Source organism: Corapipo altera, unplaced genomic scaffold (assembly GCF_003945725.1).
Source record: "Corapipo altera isolate COAL_440 unplaced genomic scaffold, ASM394572v1 162, whole genome shotgun sequence".
Taxonomy (NCBI): Eukaryota; Metazoa; Chordata; class Aves; order Passeriformes; family Pipridae; genus Corapipo; species Corapipo altera.
In genome coordinates this window covers 225117-229306 of record NW_020885091.1, presented here as the reverse complement: position 1 = coordinate 229306, position 4190 = coordinate 225117, and the positions used below count along the sequence as shown (strand labels likewise).

At 50.7% G+C, this 4190-nt stretch overlaps 1 protein-coding gene across 1 annotated transcript in view; it reads left to right on the top strand.

Moving 5' to 3' along the window:
• The first annotated feature begins 2753 nt into the window (after window positions 1-2753).
• The window catches only part of EWSR1 (EWS RNA binding protein 1), a 21842-nt gene continuing 20405 nt past the window's right edge, over window positions 2754-4190 (top strand). The window contains exons 1-2 of the mRNA XM_027669566.1: window positions 2754-2869; window positions 3094-3145. The gene's annotated coding sequence lies outside the window, so the exon portion shown is untranslated. The remainder of the gene's footprint in view (window positions 2870-3093; window positions 3146-4190) is intronic.

Sequence of the window (4190 nt, the reverse complement as noted above, 5' to 3'; positions counted from 1 at the left end):
CGCTTGTAGAGCCGCGCCCCCGGCGGCCGCGGGGGTCGGGCCGTGCGGGGCCCGTCCCGCCCCGTGTCCCCCCCGCAGGGGCCTCGCCGGGAGGGGCCGCGCGGCCGCGGGGGCTTCCCCTCAGTGCGCGGTGTTTGAGTGGCGGCCCCGTCGCTCACCGGCCACCGAGGGGTTCCCGGCGCTGTGCGGCGAGCCGGGGGTCCCCCCGCGCCTCGGCCCTGTCGGGAACGTGGAAGCAGGGAATGGGTCGGGTGGGAGGGGACCTTGGGAATCGTCTCATCCCGCCCCTGCCGCGGGCACCGACACCTTCCGCTAGCCCGGCGTGCTGCAGGTTTATCCAGCCTGCCCTTGGGCACCTCCAGGGATGGGGCATCCTCTGGGAAATCCATTCCAGGACCTCACCACCCTCCCAATATCCCATCTATTCCTGCCTGCTGGCAGTGGGAAGCCATTCCCTGTGTCCTGTCCCTCCATCCCTTGTCCCCAGTCCCTCTCCAGCTCTCCTGGAGCCCCTTTAGGCCCTGCAAGGGGCTCTCAGCTCTCCCTGGAGCCTTCTCTTCCAGGTGAACCCCCCCAGCTCTCCCAGCTTTTCCCCATAGGAAAGGGATGTTTTCCATCCTCTCCGTGGCTCCAAATTGATTGGAATAAACCAGGGAACCACCACAGGAGGAAGGAAACACGTTGTTCCACGAGGGCTCCAAGTCGATACAAACAGTTTAAAACTGAGACTCCCCAACTGTGGCAGCGTCACCTTTAAAGTGCCTTAAAGCCCAAAGTCTGATGTCCCATAAAGAGGATTTCCCATTTTTCCATGAAGGAAAACATCCCAGGCCATGGAATGTGAGGGAATATCATTAATAGCACCTTGGAGAGCTTAAAAATATTTTAAGTAAGTAAAGAAATATTTAGCAATGGAATTGTCAAAATGGGGGTTAAACCCACAGCTGTCTTTTCCCTTAATTCATGGAATTGTTCCACTTGGGAGCTGCTATTTTGGGCTGCTGTTGTGCTCCTGAGCCTGGTGAAATTAAAGGATGAAGATTAATTTCCCCCAGGAAATAAAAGCCGGGAGATGGGTTTAACTAAATGAACCATAATGTTATTTTTTTATTAATGTTTACCTTTTGTCTCAGTCTGGGTGAATTAAAAGAGAAGGATCCCAGATTCCACACCTGGAATTAAGTCCTGCCAAGGGGGAGATGTTGGGTTTGGGTGGGACTTTGAGGAGGGGGGTTTTTGAAGGGGGTTAATTGATGCCCCTGTGTGGAGCTGGAGGCCAAAAGGGGACTGAAAAATGGGAATTTAATGAGGAATTTTGGAGGCAGGGAAAAGAGGAGCAGGGCTTGATGGAGTGGGAGAGGGAAACTGGGTGAGGGGATCAGGTATTAATTAACACTCAGGATTAGCAGAGTCACAAAAACCGAATCAAAAAAAAAGCCTAAAACACTGAATTTAACGTGGAAAATGTTTCAACTCGTGAGGGAAGTGGGAATTGTGCCGGAGGAGTTGAAGTTGTGCCGTGAATCCCGGGCTCAGGGAAGCCTTGGGAGAACAGGCTGGTGTCTCTGTGTCCTGGGAGGTGTTTGGGGCAGCTCCTGATGTGCTGGGCAAGGTCAAAGGAATTAGTAACTGCCAGGAATTCCTGCTGGGATCACCAGGCAGGGATCAGCTCTGCCGGCAGGGAAGGGAGCAGGAGGAAAAGCTGGGAGCACATGGAGAGGCTTGGGAGGAAAGTTGCAGCAGGGATGAGCCCACCGGAGGTTGTGGTGTGTGGAGAGGGTGTTTTCCGAGTGATTCCCGGGGCTCCATCGCCTTGGGAACAGCGGGATAACGGCTTTAGAGCCCTTCAGGTCCTTCCTGGAATTCCTGAGCAGGGGCAGGAGTTGGACTGGATGAGCTGTGAGGGTCCTTCCCAACTCAGAGCAGTCCATGATCCTGGGATAAACTGGGGTCTGTGGCTGGGATCAGCATCCCCAGAGGTGTGATGGTGATGGGAACACTGGAATCTCTTCCCACAGAGGGGTGGAAATCTGGGAATGCTGCACCAAATCCAGCTCCTGCCTCTGGCTGAGCAGCAGAGCCCAGCGAGGTCTGGGCTCATCCCTGAGCTCAGGAATTCCGTGATCCTGGGAGAGCTGGGGTCTGCCTGGTTGGAATGATGGATTCCTCCCTCGCTCCAGAGGTTGGCAGCTGGAATTGGTGCCTTTGAGGGAAGTGGGAGCTGCAATCATCCCAAATTTAGCCTCCTAATTGCCCTGTGGATTCATTTGCCATCCCTGCCAGCAAACCAAGTTTGTGCTTGGATTCCCAGGCTTTGTACTTGGATTTCCAGGATTTTGCTTCTCCTCTAAATCAAGGTGTTGATGGGGATTTGGGACAGGAATCACTCCCAGCTTCCCAAATCCCACCCTGCCAGGACACAAGGGATGCAACTTCCCAGCCCTTTAGGTGGGTCCTTGAAAGGGGGAGGGGGAACGTGGTGGTTTCTGCAACCCCAAAACTTCCCTCCTGGCCCTTCCAAACCAGGCTGGGGAGGGGGTTTGGAAGCCTCAGAAGCCTCAAATCCCCATTTTCCCTTTGTTCCAACCCCAATCCCACCCTCCCTTGGGATCCATCCGAGGTGCCAGTTAAATTGGGGTCAATTGAGATCAAACAGCAGCAACAAGGAGGGGAAGAGAGGTTTTGTTTCCCCTCCAAAAAAAAGGCCTGAAAAAGGGCATTTCCCTTCCACCTTGGGGAAGCTGGAATTCCAGCAGGCAATTCCAGCTGCTGTGCTCTTCCACTTTTAATTTTATTAAGCCTTTATCTACCTTTTTTCCCCCTTTCTTGCAGATTACAGTACCTACAGCCAAGCTGCAGCTCAGCAGGGGTAAGTAGCTTCTCCTCCCTCTTTTCAAAAAGATGCCATTAAAAAAAATAAGTGATAACTGTGCTTTAGGCTTTACTCAGGTATGTTTTATAAACCCTCAGGCTTTCCCTGGAGCTTTTAGATCCTTTAGAATTCCAGCAGAACCCATTTGGCTGCGGGGAAAAATTGTTTTGTGATGCAGACTTAGGGCGAGATTATAAAATATCTTTACATTCATTCCACAGCTACAGCGCCTATGCACCTCAGCCAGCTCAAGGATATGCACAGACCACCCAGGTAAACCATGGGAATGGGGTGGGATTGCTCCTGAATCACCTGTTTTCCAGGAAAACCCACGGGGTTCTCCCAAGCAGGGGAAGCTCCGTCGAAATCCGAGGTTAAAAAGTCATTTTGTGGCAGCCTGAACTGCTTTAAGTGGAAATATAACCTCCACAATCCCCCTTTTTGTGTTAATTTATCCAGTCCTGGTCCCCATAAAAGCCAAATTTTCACTTGGTGGGTGTTTTAATCAGAGGTGTAGGAGAGAAAAACCTGGGGGGAAAAAAAAAAAAAGGGGGGGATTTGCCTTTTGGGAAGGTGCAGAATTGGCCAGAGGAGAGGAGGGAGTTGATTTTCTGTTGTGCTCACTGTTCATCCTCTCTCAGTTGGCTGGACTGATAAAATTCATGATGATCTTGAAGAGATTTAACTTAATGCTTATTTTTAACCTTTAGAATGCAAGTTACTACAACCACATTTGTCTCCAAACTCCAGCTATGTTCCCAAAGGTAAATCTTTGTCCTCCAAAAGTCGCCGTAGGGTCAGTTTTGCCCTCCAGAGGAGGAAGGCAGGGCCAGGCTGGGCATTTGGGGCAGCTGAGAGGAAGGTGAGGGTGACTTTGGTGTGAAATAAGTGCCTGGAGACACTTGTTGGAGGAGCTGCTGCCAGCTGGAGGTGAGAGGGAAGGGCAGGAACAGGAGGCCTCAAAAACATCCTTTGGGGGGAGGCTGGAACAGCTAAAACCAGCTGGTTGAACACTTAAAACCAGCTAATTGAACAGCTAAAACCAGCTAGTTAAACACCTAGCCAGCTGAACTCTCCTAAACCAGCTAATTAAACACCTAACCAGATAATTAAATACCTAACACCAGCTAATTAAACACCTAAAACCAGTTAAACACCTAACCAGCTAATTAAACACCTAACCACATAATTAAATACCTAACATGCTAATTAAACACCTAACCAGCTAACTAAACACCTAACTGGATAATTAAATATCTAACATGCTCATTAAACACCTAACCAGCTAATTAAACACCTAAACCCAGTTAAACACCTA